The following is a 17,926-nucleotide window of genomic DNA, read 5'->3' as shown; positions in this document are numbered from 1 at the left end:
GTAAATACAATATTTGCATTTCATAAACAAAAAGATGCAAGCTCCTGACTCTTTATGTCCTTTGCACAGCATAAACTTTAGATTTGGTGAGGCAGAGACTAGCTGTCCCACATATATGAAATATCATGAATAAAAACACTAAGATTGCATTGCAACTTCTGGTCGCTATAAAAATAATGAATAAAAACACTAAGATTGCATTGCAACTTCTGGTCATTATAAAAATAATTAATATATATGCAGACATAGCAAATACATTACAGGTGTGTATAATATATTTGTATATTTTTACCAATTTCCTTCCAATTATTAGCTGCACCTAATTTTCATGCTAAATAGACATTTGTCACAAATATCTTATACAACAATAAAGCACAGGCAGAGCAAATATAATCTTTACGCACCCTTACAGAGACTGGAGCTTGATCAACTAACACTGAACATCTTGAATATGTATATATTTGAAGAATACTGGAAACATCCTTCATAATGTAGCCTGGTCTTGAAGAACATTGCGTTTTTTTATGATTTAAAGTGCATGAAAAACCATACACACCATAAAGTCTAGTAAAAAGCTTAGCAAGCATAAAACTCAGCTAAAGTTGCTCATAGCTCTCATAACTTTGGAGAAGATGCTGAATTTGGCAACACTTCAGTGATGTCTCCTACGCTGACAGATATTGGGAGGCGAAATCATTCAAAATGGATTTTTCTGTAGCATAAGAGTTCATGCATAGTATAAATACATATATATATAAGTATATACATACATATTCTTTACTCTCCCACCACCTAACAAAGGTGCTAAAAACTATACATTTTTGACTGCTGGGAGGAGCGGTGGCTGCTGAGTGGCTTTTTCTGAGGTCCCTGTTTAATTGCGTGGGTTAAAAATTTGTTGCTCAAAGAGAAAGGACGGTGCATTTCAGGAGGAATAAACTTCACATGAGTTAAATATAATGCTGGTAGCATGACTAAGTACTTTGCACTTCAGTTGGCTTTATTAAGCATGAAGTTGGCACATGGTGAAGAGAAAGCAGGCGCAACCTGAGAATCACCTCTCTTTTCTTCTATGGGAAGTACTATATATTGCCTATTTTTATTTGAGCTATAGTATAATATTGATTTTTTTTCTTCCAAACACACTAAAATAAGCAAAGAAACCCAGTGTGCTGGTCACAAAGCCTTCAGATTAAAGAGCTTCATAAAGGGTGTATCGCTTTTTTTTTAAGAAAAAAAAATCGCTACTCTCTCCGATTGATTTTTGTTGAGAAGGCGTAATAACAATCATATCTCTATAGGTCCAGTCACGCCAGTGCTAACAACCAAGTTCGGTCCGTGTGATTAATCCACGGGACCATAGCAAGGGGAATCTCTAGACGCCCAGAAGACACTTCACCGGATAGTCAGGAAACAGTGAAAATATTCACTGGAGGTGCACCCCGATTCTGCATGCCCCATAAATTCACATGCACAGTCTCTGGGAGACATCCACATGTTCAAGGCTTCTTTGGAACAAAGCTCATGTCTCCTGATATCTATCATGTCAAAACATTCACATCTGTGTTTAACGCTAAGCATGAAAATTTCTCCTCAAAAGGAAGAGGACCATCAGTTGTCTTAAAACTAGGCTGGTTTTAAGACCCTCTCCTTCCTCATTAATTTCTCTATGTCGAACGATGGAAACTCTATTTCTTTGCACCTGTACAGCACCCCAGTGAGTGGTTAAGCAGAGACCAGAGATGCAAGAGTTTAAAGCATAAATGTCTTTCTTCTCAGAAAAAGCATTAAAGTCTTGAGGAAACTTCAGCTAAAGCCTTACAGAAAGGCAAGGAGAGGTGAGCAACACACATTTCAACAAACACGAAGACAAAATAAAAATCCCATCATGTGGACTAGCGGCCACAGCACATACCCAAAGTGGAGAAACTGCGTGAGCAGCTCCTCAATGCATAGAAGAGACACACCGAACACTTCTTGAGAAGAACATCTTACTTGAATAAAACTAATCCTATGCAGAGCAAGTAAAATTTTGACTTAAAAAAAAACCCCACAACAGTATTTCAGAACTGGTGGCACATACATTTCCTTGAGGAACACGCGAGATAGCTCTCCTCTCTTCATTGCTGCCTTCTGAGTGGAGCACTCACACGCACAGAGAGCTGTGGTACCCGAAACACAGATCAGCTCCTCCAGGCTCACAGGTAGATTTAAAAAATGGTCTCAGCCAGCAGAAGCATTTATTCAGATGTAAATGCCATCCCCATTTGTCAGTGTTCATACCCTTTCTAGAAGATCTTTTTTTCCTCTGTATTACAAACAGGATGTTATGCATGTAATGGTGTAATGTAATGGCGCATAAAGGTCAGACGGCACAAACTCGGATTTAAGAAGCAATTTTAAAATGGACAACATTGCTTTTTATACCCCCATTTACACCTGCCTTTACATGGAATATAGCACTAAGCTCAGGCTTTATCTAAAACTATCAAGTGATTCAACTGCTTCTGAAGAAAATAAGGGTCCTCACAGAGAATAAGTGAGCCTCTGTATCTAGAAGAGGCTAAAGGATGAATGCAACCCCAATAACCAAGCTGGGTGAAATAGCCACACAACGTGTATGGCACTAAGAGCTACATGTCAAGACGTGAACAAATGAACACCACTAAACTTTGAACCTCCAAGTGTTTGCTTAGATAAATAGTTATCTAGCTTTTATACAGGTTAAAATGTTTCAGTTAAATGCCGAATCTCACACGCATTAGCCACAAAGCCCTGGACCTGGGCTAGGTGACACTGTCAGAAGGGTTCTTGCTCCAACGTCAGTGAGCTGAGATACCAGCCTGGGAAACCCAGCGGCTCACCTGTGATTGAATTACCTACTCTGACCTCACCAGAGGGGCTCCAGGGACGTGAGATCCTCCTGACAGGCAATCAGCAACCAGACAATACTAACAGATAGAATGAGCAATACCAGAAGATCTCAGAGAACAGAGGAAAACACATGAGCAAGGAAAACACTGAATGGGTATACGGGATTTAAGGGAAGCGTGACACAGACAAATGCTTATAAGCAACATGAGAATGTATAAATCTATCTGGGAAAACGGTATTTTTCATATGCTACAGTTATTATACATAATGCCGTATGTACTATTATAACCTGACTACGACTCAACAGATAGTCTCAGTTTTTATTAAATTGCAGGATTATGTCACTAAATTATATGCAACTGATTGATCACTGACTATCTTTAAAATCAATGTTTTAAAGACAAAAAAACCTTCAGACACAAATCACCTTTCTATGAAACTGGAAATAACACTGCGGTAACAGATTCACGTCACTGGGCACCCTACGGTTTGGCCAGGACACCGCTTCAACCGTTTAAAATACAATTCCCCCGACAGTGTATAACTCTGGCTTATCCATTTAGATTCATATGTTATCTATCATGCATGAGAGTTAAATTTCAAATAACATTTGGAAGGAATAGGATTTTAAAATGTTGATCTTCTTTTGCCATTTGAAATAATCCTTTAAATACTGAGGCTCGGAGGTTTTGCTCACAACAATAAGGAATATTTAATTCTTCAAATACATTTGAGAGATAAAAATGCCGGCAGCAAAGCTGATGTAATTTTTATCAAGCTTCTATATTTAAGAATTAAAAAAAAAAAAATACACAAAACCAAAACTGTTCTAAAATACTAAAGAACTGAATTCATCCCAGGTGAACTTTTTCAAAACTGAAATAATCTAATCTTTTACTAATATTAAAAGTTAGTTCATGTTTAAACTCCTACATTTATATTTCTAGCAATGTTTTTTTGTATTATAACAACTCACCTGATGCCTTACATAAGAGCATTCGATATTATTTCTGCCATTAGTTATACTCGTATGAAGAAGAGGTCCTTCAAGCATCAACATTCCTCAATAAAGAACAATATAATCAGTATTTTGTACTTTATTTGTTTCAGCAAGGGACTTTTTCTTTCCATTTACAAACATTACTGAGGCCTCTGCAGAGCGCAAGTGTTAATCTGCTTTGAATTACACTGTGACAGTAGTTTAATTACTATAACCTCTTTATGTGTTTTGTTCCATATCTATTTAAATATAAGCCTGTATGAACAAGTACTGTAATAAATACTTTTCAGATCTCTATGTTTCTTACATTTTACATGTTTACTATCAAAAGATATGTTAGAATAGTTGCATATTTAAGACAGTTGTATTTAGAATTGTTAGGGAAAACCAATTTTGTTAATTACATCTCCAAAAGAACCTCAGTTTGGACATTTTTCCAAAACCTTTTTCAGTTTTTTTCTACTACAAACTGCTGGGTATAAGCCATCACTTTCCTGAAAGTTTACACCCTAGTACTGAAGTTTTTCAATAACCTGTAAGAATTCAAGAGATACTCCATAACATTTATTATCCAGCCTCCAAACTGCTCCTTACGTAACTTGGAGAACATTAAAATGTCAAAGGACAATGACGGATACATATGTGCAAAATTTCTCACCTACTAAAGTAACATCCTTATCCTTAAATTGATAAGGAAGTACCATAAATGGTAATAGATGGTCCTTTGAACTAATACTAAATTCAATTAAATTCAACTAATATAAATTTATTTCATAGTACCTTTTAACGCAATTTCATGCTTAATGTTCACTCTTTATTGATGCTTTACTAAAATAATTCTATAAGATCCTGTTTGCATTAGAAAATTTAAAGAACTGATACGATAAATTCAACATCAAAGTAATTCTCAAGCGGACTAAATTGGTGGTGCAAAGCACAAATGATCAAGCTGAAACCTTCCTCTGGGATTCAAGTGTTACAAAATTCGCTATTTTTTTTTGTTGTTGTTTCCTAAAGGTGAGGTTTTGCCCAAAGCTTCAACCAAAAGGTTGAAGCATTGCACAGAAAGAGCTCATCTGCGTGAGATAATTGGGCAAAGTCATATTGTCTGTCTTCAGTTTTCATAGCAAACCTATGCTGCCAGGTTGTTAAGTAAGAGGGAGGGATAGCTGATTTGGAGAGGAAAAGTTGCTTATAAATAATTACTCTGCAGACTATTCCAAAGAATAAAGTATTTACTCCAAGTTTTTAATTGTATTAACTCACAATTCAAAATGTTGTCAAAAAATAGACACTGTATCTGCTTAATGCAAAAACTAAAGTGACAAATAAAAAAGTAGACTACTCCTGCCTCTTCCTACAAGTATACATACAGATGAAACCAAGATTTTCTTTCAATATCAGGGGGTTTAGAACAATTTTTTTTTCTTTTTTTTTAACTCCCTCTGGTTGCTGATGTAACAAATAGTGCATACCAAGCACAGAAATGGCTGTCTCCATAGCAATTGGGGCAGGTTTTGCGGTTTCCCTAGTTACTCTTGACTGATAACCATCTGTTGTTCTCCTCTGCCATAGCCCCAAAGGGGAACAGGGGAAGAAACGAAGAAGATAAAATGGCTGTTAGACAATACGAAAGTTATTTACTAGAGTGTTTTTTACATTTTCAGGTTTGCACTTGCCTAAATCTTTGTTTTCTTTATTGTCATTTGCAGTTGACGAGTATCAAACACCACACGTAAAGTTCTAATTCCAAAATGTTACTAATCATTCACCTTATTAATAGGAAATCATCCTAGGGAATCCTATTAGGAATATAAATGGGAAATCATATCATTAGGAACGTTCCTATGAAACTGTAGAAAACCTGACACTAAGGCATTTACATAGAAAAAGTATGCAGATATTTAATCTAAATAAATAGAAATTTGTAGTGTACGGAGTGCAGGGGATAGAGGAGTTGCACGTTAGCATCCGCGTACCTGCCTTGGGTGGAACAGGATCACAAAGTAACTGCTCTTTCCACTTCTGACCTGCAATAATGGCTAGAAGTTCTCTCTGTTGACACGTTTGTGGCCACCTCTTCCATCAAACCTGGAGCCCTTCAGCTTGTCTGTGTGGTGCTCCAAGGGAGCCACAAGCACAGCAAGCCCGCAGGGATCAGGTTCCCCACGCCCGCATCCTTCCCGGAGGACTGCAGCGCCGCTGGACTCATGCCACGGGCAGCCCTGATGGCCCTGCTGCCCAGGCATGCACCGAGACGCGGGCTATAAGCAAGATCACCGTTTACACAAGCTCATGTACCATCACAGTATTACTTATACAGAACTAACTGCACATAAATCATGCTCATTTTGAAGGATAAACAAACAAGCCTCCACAGGCTGGCTGTTACAGCAGATCAATACAGCAGCACACAACTGGGGATTGCGTTTTTTCCTTGAAAATGATTCTGTGCAGTGACAAATTCATTACAGACCAAAACTTAACAAAGAAAGATACAGAATGCTTCATCTCTTAATGTGAAAATTTATATCATCTGTCAAGGGCAGACAAAATTTGTTTGGAGTAACCAGTCCTCCTAAGATATGCCTTCAGTAGGCCAGAGGACTGCAAGAAACCCTACAGAGCAACTCAACAAGGCAGGTTATTGCCCTACTGGTTCTTAGGTCCTACACCTGGGTCTGGGCAGTCCCCACTTTCAGTACACGATGAGGGATGATGTGCTTGAGAGCAGCCCTGCAGAGAAGGACTTGGGGGTGCTGGTTGATGAGAAGCTCGATATGAGCCGGCAACGTGCGCTCGCAGCCCAGAAGGCCAACAGTGTCCTGGGCTGCATCAAAAGCAGCGTGGCCAGCAGGGCGAGGGAAGGGATTCTGCCCCTCTGTTCCTCTCTTGTGAGACCTCATCTGGAATACTGTGTCCAGTTGTGGAATCCTCAACGTAAGAAGGATATGGAGCTGTTGGAATGGGTCCAGAGGAGGCTACAAAGATGATCGGAGGGCTGGAGCACCTTTCCTACGAGGATAGGTTGGGAGAGTTGGGCTTGTTCAGCCTGGAGGAGAGAAGGCTCAGAGGAGATTTTATACCGATCGTCCAGCACCTGAAGGGGCTACAGGAAAGCTGGAGAGGGGCTGTTCAAAAAGGCTTGTGGGGATAGGACGAGGGGGAACAGGTATAAACTAGAGAAGGGCAAATTTGGATGGGACATTAGGAAGAATTTCTTCACCATGGGAGTGGTGAGACACTGGCCCAGGTTGCCCAGGGAGGTTGTGGCTGCCCCATCCCTGGAGGTGTTCCAGGCCAGGTTGGATGGGCCTTGGGCAGCCTGAGCCAGTGGGATGTCCCTGCCTATAGCAGGGAGGTTGGAACTGGATGATCTTTAAGGTCCCTTCCAACCCTTACTATTCTATGATTCTATGATTATCCACCATGCAGGACTGGAGCCATTCCTGGCCCTGATGCTTCCCTGGGGATGGCTCACGTGCCTGGCTCCTGCCAGCAGAAGCCCAGGCAGCACAAAGTCACCAGGACACGGGGCTGAAGATGCCCACGTGCACTGCCAGGATAAAGAGCGGAATGTAGCAAAACAAGGTGTTTAATGGGACTGCTTAACAAAAAAATTGTATTAATTCCGAGATCCATTGTTTACAAAATTTAATTACTAATTATTTACTAAATTCAGCTTTGAGAGGAAAACTAGGGCTCTCATGCCTTTAAGAGGCTTAGACTTTTTTCAGCGAACATGAAAATTACATGAGGAGACAGAGGCTGTGGCAGGGAGCAAATGCAATAGAGCTCAGCAATTAGGCGAAGGTAAACGCACCCAGGGGCCAGACACCAGAAGCACCTCCTTTACACAGTTAGGAAGATGACAGAGCAAAAAGAAATCTTGACATTTGATCTCCAGACATCTGTCCCCTTTGAAATCACATATTACATTAGATTAATTCTATCACCCGCAGTCATACAGTGACTTCAGATATGTTTTCTAGCTCTTAAGACGAAAATTAGGAGGAAGTAATACCAGAATAGTAAACGTTGTGAGTAAAGTCACAGCAGAGTGTCAGCTTTGCTACTTAAATCCGGGCAAACCAGTACAGATTCTTGTAGTTTGGTGACTACATATTTTTTTAAATAGAAAATTAATATTAAGAACTAGTGGATAAATACCCAAACAATTAATGTCTTGCACTTATGAACATACTACCTTAGTAACTAACATAAAAATAAAGTTTGCAATCAGATCGTAGATTAAGAAATTGTTTAAAAATCAAAAATGGCCACTTGAAACTGGAGAAGGAAGAACAGTTTTGAATACACCATGGCCCCATTTTGGTTTGAGGAATTACTTTTAACACGGTTGTATTCCATTCCTCAACATCCAAGGAGTGCTAAAATAATAACTAGAATTCACAGTCACTGGAGCACATTAACGAACAGTGCATTAGTTTTAAATCACTGTGCTACGGGTTTCCAGTACTGAACCTGCTTAGCACAGGCTCACAAGCCTTACTACAGTGTTCCAAAGAGTGGGTCATTTCATCTTTAATACAGCATGGGGCTCTGATTTTAGGATAAGTAAGTGGCACCCCAGAAGATGTAAGGTGTGGCTGCTTCCAGGTTTCTTGTTTGGTTTTACCCCTTTCCTCTTACAGTCTTCCGGCAACAGCAACTCATCTTTGAGACATAAAATTTAAATTATTCCAGTAATTTCCACTATAAAATCGGCCACTGAAAAGTAAGCAATGAAAATGAAGTGTTTTCAATGACTTTAAGACAAGGAGCCATTTGGCTTAGCTGCAGCTTTGTCTTGGTCACTGCCTACCTGTCTGGGCACTATCAGAGATCTTGGTTTTAACAGGCAAATGCTCCTAAATGGCTGAGGTCCACATGCAGCTCCCAATTCTGAATCCTTCCGCAGATTACACTCTTCTCTGCCTTGCAGGTATGTGACTCCTCAGGCCAATCGCAAAAGGGCAGCAGGCCCAAGTAGATCATGTAACTGTGCTCCTAAGGCTGTTGCCCTCTCCCTTGTATAAAAGAAGGCCAGCAACGGATATGATAAAAACAAATTTGAATTTTATTTTCCAGTAGTTGCTTCAATGTCCTGATCCTTTAGTTTTAAGAGTCCTTATATTTGTCATTTCTTAGCATCACATCTCATTTAGCACGCCAGATCTGTGACTGACTTGTAATCGATACTAGATAAGCATGCGGGCAAGTTTAGATGAGTCGATGCTAAGGATGGGAGAGAGACATTAGAATTCAGCCTGATGCTTCTGAGCTTTTAAGGCATTTACATCAAACTTTGTTCTAAGTACTCGAGGGAATGAATGCAAGTTCCACATCCAAATTCCCACTAGAATTACTTCTTATGGTCTGACTCTATACTTCATTGCCTCAAATTTGTTTGTTCTCCTATGGATTGCAAACAAATAAGCTAATATAATATGTGCTTTGGATTTCTGTATTACCCACTTATGCTACAAAAACTCTGATGAAAGGGTGGGTTCTTGCTGCAGGCTTTCAATGGTTGGACTTGATGATCTTGGAGTTTTTTTCCAACTTAGTGATTCTGTGATTTATGTATATTTGCACTATGTTCATAAACAAAGTACTCTGCATTTCTCTGGGCACTATGTGTGTTTATGTGTGTAACTTAGGCAAGTACATAAGTACATTTGCTTATTCATATATAAACACTTATGTAGGTACAGATATATGAGTAAGCAAATAACATTCCAGTTCGTCCGAGAAGACTGGTGAGGGGTTCAAACAGGCACTAAAATCTGCTATTTTGCAACTGTTACAAAGTAGGGTGTCCACTGCAAATACTCAAGGTGTGAAAAAGAAACCAGTGTTTCCAAAACAGATAAAAAGCAGGGACTGTCAGAGTGGTTTCAGGACTGTGAGGGAGCTGGGTCATCACCTTACCCGAGAGCTTGGAGACTAGTGATGTTGGTTACACCTTGGTTACAGAGACACCCAACCACAAGGAAATCATTTCTGTAGGGAACGGGGTAAGCTGTGAGCAGCTGCAGAATGGAAAACATTTAACTAGAGCCTGCTCTGGGCCATGGGCTTGCACACACATAGATTTAACTGCTGAACTTTCACCAAACAGCCTTCTCCAAGCTTTCAATCTTTCATTTCACAGACATTAGTGTTGTTCTGTCCTGTCTGTTCTATGGTGAGGTCCATAGGGGAGGAAACCTCATTTCCATCTGCATTCAGGGACTCACGCAAGAGTCCTGAACAGTCCCACGTAAAGGTGACTTCATTGCTGAAGTCCATTCATAGATATGAAACCTCTGTCAGGCAGTTATACATGAATTTGGAGACCCATTCGTCTTCCTCCAGTAGATGTCCGTATTCAACTAAATCATCTTGTGACATATTTCATAAAGAAAATGTCACTCAAACTATGCCTTTGTGACTTGTTTCCTCCTCTGCTGTCCTTTCTTTTGCCCAACAATACACCAGGTCTCGATCACTTGCCAAACTCACTTACGCTGTCAATGAAAAACCTGCCCATAACAAATCAAAGCCCAAAACACTTAACGTGGCATCTACAGAACAAGAAGGGCTAGGAAGGAATAACTACTTTTTGGACAGAAGAAAAGGAAAGTAAACCAAATGAAAACCCAGAAAATATTGTAGAGAAGGAAAGCAAATAAATGACTTGCTACATTAAATGGGAAATAAAACTAATGTCGCTCTTGGTTACCTGGAGAGCTTGTAATTACTTAAATTTTTAAATACTTTGAAAAGTGCTATGGAAACACAGTAAACTGGATCCCAGTTGACAAAGCCATTTTGTTTCATTGTTTTCAAGCCACGTAGTCTGTGAAATGTTTATCACCAACGGTAAGGACAGCAATCCATCCTGCAGATTGATGTTTACAAGCATTTTTGAACTCATGTTTCTGTTTGAACACCCATGTGAGCCATAAGCATCCAATATGTTTCGCTGACTATACTTAAATTTTGTTAGCAGATCTTTAACTTTCTGAACGTCTTACAAACGCAGCGTGGCTCTGCCACACAACCCGCAGGAACACGGCACTGAGCTTGTGTGACAACTCTGCCACACGTTCAGCAGGGAGCGGTTCTTTCCACCTACATGAAACCATAAGTCTACTTCTTTTAATTCCTAAAAGAAATGGCATCCATCTATTCTTGGCATTTATGTGACTGCTGTAATATTTGGGTCCCTCGCTCTTTAACATGTTTATTCATCCGACCCACAGATGTAAAGCTACCTGCAGCATCATGAGGTTCTATAAAATCCCAGGAACTGAACACATCGCTTCAAATTCCGCTAATCCATACGATTTCTGAATTAAAATATACTTTTCTGGCCTCAGAATATGTAAAGTACCAACCTAAAACAAAAAACAGGGAGAGCTTTTATCAACAAGTCCTGCACACCACTCACTGCGATAGGTAATTACTGATAATGTTACTACTATTATAAAGTACATTGATAAAGGTACAGGTAAAACATGTATAACAGCACTGATGTAATAGCAGTACTTGAAAGTAAAAATATCATCAAAAACCCTACTGGCACCTGGTATCCTCATGCAAGGTTAGTTCTTGGGTAGAATTTAAAAGCAGCCTAACAGGTGCTTTTAAATTTCAGCTTTCCTCGTGGATCACTGTTCACTTGGAGAGATTAACTGCCAGACAAGGAATAACTTGACCCCGGACCTGAAACTTCACAGTTTAAAAATCCCTCTACCAAGGGACAGCCATAATCTCTAAAACACACACTGCAAGAACAGGATGATAGGTCACCTCCAAAGGGCTTTATTCCGTCTTGCAGGAAACTCAAGTAAGGCAACCTAAAATTATGTGTTTATCTATAAGTGCAGGATTTCTCATCAATACAAACAAGAAAGAATTATTTGATTTAAAACTGGTAAAAACTGCATCACAAAATAACTGCATCCCTTATTTAAAAAGCAAAAAAAATGTGGCTAGAAGATGGCTATTAGAAATATAGTTAGTATTATCAACTAATTTTTACACCTTACATCTAACATGAAAAGGAAAAACTGCAGCTGCAGGTTGACAGAATTCCCTTCAAGCTATAGACTTCAACAGTTTTCTGCACAAATTGCTAAGTTTTATATTTTTTTTAAGAAAACCACTTCAATTTGAAATTAATAACATCAACTTTCAGGTCATCTTAGACATAGTGATTTCTTAGATATAAATGGTTACACATCTAAACTGTTCATTCCCATTTACTTTCTAGCTACTGAATAACGACTCTGCAAGCCGGACAGAATTGAAGCAATTAAACAAGGATCTTAAAAGTTAACTTAATCCATATGCTTTGGAAACTTTCTTGCTAGGAGGTATTTTTTTATTATTATTTTTCCCTGACATTGCTCTCTCAATGCATTCAGAGCAGAGACAGCCGCTTCCTCTGCCAGGATTGTCATAACAACAAGGCAGTCATGTGCAAGCAAACTGTTACTCCCTGGTAGGATTAGGCAGCAAGTTTGGATCACAAGAGCATCCCAGTTACCTTACCTGACCCCTGAAACAAAAACTCAACCATCTAATTCGTACTGAAATCTGACAGCACTAAAATAAAATGGGCAGCAACAAGCCCTGCCCCAAAGTTTTCTTTCTTGCAATCAAAGCAACAAATCTTTTCTAAGTAGGTAAAGAGGATACCTGCACAATTGGCTTCACAGCACATTTCTCCCATCCTTCTCAGTCCCTCTCCTGAGAGGGCTGTTTGCCTAATTTAGAGCAGAGCTTGCTGCTTACCCCCCCACCCCAACGAGCCCCGCCTGAACATTAACCCTTATTTATGCTTTCAAGCTGTTACCCAAGAAGTGAGAGCGCCACATCCTTGAAAGGCAACGTGAGCTCAAGGCGAAGAGCTAAAACGCAAAGAAAACACCACTCCAACCCCCACCGGAATGGTTCGGGAAACTGTGAGCCCCCTTACTCAGTGAATCATTCCAGGCAAACCACTTGACCTCCTTGCAGCAGTCATCTTCCTTCTAAAACTGGTTTTAAAAGCAGGACCTAATCAATAGCTGATGCTGCATATGACCTGAACGTAAGCATAGAAACTAAACACAAAATAAAGTAGGTTCAGGGGTGAAACTCACTTAGGGGGCTACTGAGGGGTCACAAAAGAAAGTGGAAGGAAGAAGGAAAGAGAAGAAAAATAAAACACCAATCTCTGATTTTCACACCACACGACATGACAAACAGTTCTTAGCACGTATGAAAAAGAATAATGTTTTGCAGCACTTGAAGCAGACTGGATGTGGTGACTCGCACGTTGCGCACCTGGAAATGCAACAAGAACTGCTTCTGGGATCTAAATGGAAATAGTATGCATTAAGAAACCTTGTGCACCACAGCACAGTTCCAAATAACCCATTAGTTTATCTGATTAAATTAGTTGGGTTCTGAGTTTGTTTTCTATCATTGCATATTCCAGTACTAACATAGTATGACTACCTTATAGTAGCTTCTGACTGACAGGGTATTGAGGCAGAATTACACAGGGGAATAACCTTTATCATTCTTAAAAGTCTCATGTTCCTTCAAAAGCCCAATTAAGAAATCCTTGCTTTCCCTAATAAAACATGAGAAAGAAATAAGAATTCCAAGTGTGAAAACAGCACCTTGGACAAACTGTGTATGTATATTATAGCAGCGTTACTGCATCGGTGTTCAATGATGTGGAAAAATAACTCCAAAAAGAGCTTTGTAAAAAACCACAAAAGAGTGGAGCTGAGGTTACTTCCACAGGAAGACAGAATTCTCTCATTTGTTTCTTTGACATTTATGGGACTACCAAAGGGTGAACAAAAGCAAAATTAGATCCCACAGGCTTTTGGTTGGAAAAAAAGTGGAGGAAAATGATATTCAGTAGAAGAAATCCGTCGTACAAATGAGACCATCATGTAACAGCCCCTTCCAACCCTGCTGTCTCGCATTGGCCCTATGTCACCTGGTCTTAAACAAAAGCATTTTTATTCTTGTCTACCTCAAAGCTATTTTAGCAGAGCCATTCTCAGATTTACACCTAGGTAATCAGCTTTACGCTATCTCCATTAATCTCATAGCAGATATTTTAGTGCCTGAGGATTCCCTCTGTGCTTCACACACTTAGATCCTTATTTTACATTGGAAGAAAACATTGCAGATCCAGCACCAACACTGTTTCTTTTTTTTCAAATAGGAGAAAACAAGGATCCTCTACAGGATCTTCTTAAAATCCATGCAGGATTTACTTGATCTGAGCTTCTTTTGAAGAAAATTTCAAATGATGTAGCTATTCATCTGTTTAAAAGAACTGCATAACATCTAATGCTGTACAAACACAGCGAACATATGTTCATATAAACCCACTTATGATTAAAAGACTGTAAAAATAAAATTAAATCATTACAGTTTAATTATTTTTTTTTCCTCTGAAAACGTTTTCCTTTCACAGCATAACAATTTTGGATTGAACTGAATTGCAGGTGACTTCATTCTCCTACGGCCACTTTACCTCACGGTACCTAACTGCAGGGTAGTGAAGCCGTATAACAGACTGAATCATTGAATGAGAAACGTCATCATTCTCTTCTGTGCTCTAAATGTGGCAAGAAACTATACAGGCTTTGTCGTCATCATTTTAAATACCCAGTTCTGGGCTCTCAGAGCAAGCTGCAGCTGAGCTACGGGCTGACAATAGCCAAGCAGCAGCCTGGCTGAGGTGGGGTCAAGAAAGGGGAACATCCATCTTATTTTGTGGTCAAGGGAAAAGCAGCGTAGGAAATCTAGCCCCCGAATCGATTACTGAAATGAATTTTTGAGCCTAAGTCATTGCCTTCTGAAGGAAACAAGACTCCATTGACCTACCTGCTTTGAACCAGTGTTTTCATCACTTTTTTTTTAATGAAGTTAGATTGAAAATAATAATTGTGTTATCCTGAAAAAGTGATACGGTATTAATTAAGATCTAACAAATTTTTTTTTCACTTTTAAAGGTACAGCAAATCCAGGAAGACCGATGTCTATTTACAACATGAAATAGCGAAACTTCATCCCAGTGAAACAGTAGAAGAACTTGAGACTGCAGAGACCCACAGTGTCTGAAAAGCACTTGGCTCTTCCAAACCAGTTCTGAGCTGCAGGTCAGCACTCCCCATGGATCCCTTCGCAAGATCTCCAGCTCCTACAGCCCCACCTGATAAGTCCATGGCAAAGCATGGCACTGCCATGGAACAAGCAGGCACAGCCCAACGCCTGCTCTCGTGCCAAAAGACCCTTTTCCTTTCTAGCTCAAAGACATGTGTTGCACCGACAGAAGAGCCAATCTTAAACACTGGGGGAGAGGAGAAAAGGGGGGATGAAAAGAGCGCGGGGTAGGGGGGAAGACAATTCAAGCCATGGTTTTAACTTTGTCCAGCTGGAAAGGTCAAGAGGAGAAGGCAAACTTTGTTCTGCTGGTGGACAGTATTTACAGCCCCCATTTGTTCATGGAATCTGCACTAAAATGATATCACTATGCTGTTTTGGCTAGAGACTGCATCGGCTGACCCTTCTGTGCCCAGCACAGCACCAGAATAATTCCATACAAAAGGTTTGCATTAAATGTAATGAAGCAAATGACAAAATCAATAAACCTGGAATGGTGTGGCTATCATAAAAATGATGTAAATTCAGAGTTCACAGTGGTATGAAGCTATTTAGAATTATAATTAAAACCAGTGCTTTTTTTTTTTTTTTTCAGAAGAAAAGTTCCTTTTGACAATCATAGATGAACGCTACAGGAAATTTTCAACAAATGTATTGAAAATTAAGGTATGGCACAAAGACAGCATAAATTACCCCAAGATAAACTGTAGTCATAGGTTGGTCTAAAAAAGTCCAAAATAAAGAAAATTTGATTTTCATACTTTTTCAACTGATGTCACATCCCATTTTAATCAAGCTTTATATCAAAAGGACAGTAAGAATACCACATAGCCTGTTTTTAAATAATGGTATTTTCTGGAGTTTGTTTCTGTCAAAGAGACTTTTGCAAGGCTATTAGACCAGAAAAGGGCCAAATCTGTGATTCATTACCTCTCTGTTCGAAAACAGTGCTGCCGCATGGGTGCTGCATCACAATTTATCTGTGCTTTATTAGGATCAAAGAATAATGAGCTCAGAAAGCACAGAACAGAGCTCAGCAAAATAAGTAAGCCGGTAAGTAATTCCCGGAAATATCAGTAGTCACCCTGACTTTCTGTAGCAGATTCCAAACCCCAGATACTGGATCCCATTCACATTTAGGGGTGAAGTTTTCCTCTGGCAAGCTTTGGACATGGAGCTTGCAGCCTTACTTAGAAAACTTACCCCATTGTCATATTTAGGTTAATGAATTATATGCAACTTAAATCTCTACAATTCTGAAACAGTTGGGTTTTTTTAAACTGGTTTTCACCTAATCAAACAGAAAATCCACTACAAATTTTAAACCTGACCATCACAGCTGAGGCTCTCCCATCCAACTGCTGAACACTTTCAGTCTCCTGTGCAAACTGTTCACATTACTGTGTCAGATGTGCCGTTTTCCTGACAGGAATGACACATCCACGTCACTCTTCAAACCCAGCTCTGATGACCAACTTACAGAGCTGCATTACTAATGGCTACAGAAGAAGTCCTCTTAGGCAGGAGAAGGCAATAAATTATGCAAAAAAGAAAGCATAAGGAAGACTTTCAAAACAGACTTAGAAGTAGATGGAAAGGATGGAAAGGATGACTTCGGTCTATATGGTGCACTTCATCTTTCTTGTCATCATGAGCAGGATTTTCCCATAAGAAGACTGCAGCTTTTAAATGGTGCTAGAAATACATGTCCAGAAAAGGAAAAAACAATTGTTATTTATGCTTGTCTTACACCTAACAAGAAATCTTTAGAAATATATGGTTTGCCCAAAACCTAATATTGAAAACGATATATATAGCAATGGATATACTGAATGCAGAAATTGGGTAAATGAAAAGTATGCATCACCTTATTATGGAGTTCAGACTCGCATCAGAAAAGTGAAAATTATAAAAATATTAAATGACACCAAACATTCACCCTCCCACTACTAAATACTACTGGCTTATGTACATATCTTATAGGTAGGACACACTTAAGAGATATTTTAGCTTTTATTTATCTGAAATTCTAGTTGGGGGAAGCCACCTTTACAGTGAAGAAATCTGTTTCTCAGGAGTGATGGTTCGGCTTTTAATGAGTTGTCAGTGACAGATCCCTTGTGGCTAGTCGAGCCCACAACTACGGGCATCCATGAAACAAATACTTCCTGAAATGCAACCAGACAGGAGAACAGAGCAGGCATCCACTCTAGTTAATGCAGATGTTTTCATTTAAAAAAAATAAAAAAAAAAACCCAGCAGTGTATTTTCAGTCTGTGAAATCAATCTCAAGTGAAGTACAAATGGTAGTTCAGCACATTCAACAGATTTAAGATCATTCTGTGCTGGTTAGTCCACCTGGTATTTTATTTATTAGCGAGGGACATGGGAAAGGGGATTACATAAACCAAAATGTGTTTAAAAATGCAAGTACAATCTATTCACACTACCACATATGACATACGTTTAAATACTTCATGAAATGGTCCTGGCGTTTTCCAGTATTTATCACGTGTGTTGCAGAACTTGGAGTGTGCACATGTTTCTGCCATTCCTCCTCGATTCATCTGGGACCATCCCGAGTTGTTCAGGGATAAAGCAAGGAAGCAGCGTTCCCTTTAGCAGCTTTTCTCATGAAATACAGGAATATCCTGCAGGTTGGGACCAAACGCTGCAGTTCACCATGTGAAGAGCTGACACAATACTACTGCAGAGCCCTTGCGAAAATGCACTCCCAGGACTGAGTTTCACTCACTAGTTAGCAAGAGCACTGCTGATCCAGCATCTTTTAGCATCAGTGGACAACACCGCCACTAATAGTCCGCAAAACTCTCTTCTCAAAAGGGTAATTTTGAATAATGACTACTCCTTATGATGTTAAAA

General features: G+C 39.5%; 1 protein-coding gene across 1 annotated transcript in view; it reads right to left on the bottom strand.

Annotated features, from left to right (window-relative positions):
* The window catches only part of SLIT3 (slit guidance ligand 3), a 518,194-nt gene that overhangs the window by 231,032 nt on the left and 269,236 nt on the right, over positions 1-17,926 (bottom strand). The gene's annotated exons all lie outside the window — the stretch shown is intronic.

The sequence above is a fragment of the Cuculus canorus genome, chromosome 14 (assembly GCF_017976375.1).
Source record: "Cuculus canorus isolate bCucCan1 chromosome 14, bCucCan1.pri, whole genome shotgun sequence".
Classification (NCBI taxonomy): Eukaryota; Metazoa; Chordata; class Aves; order Cuculiformes; family Cuculidae; genus Cuculus; species Cuculus canorus.
The sequence above is the reverse complement of the archived record's forward strand: the minus strand, read 5'-3'. Positions and strand labels throughout refer to the sequence as shown.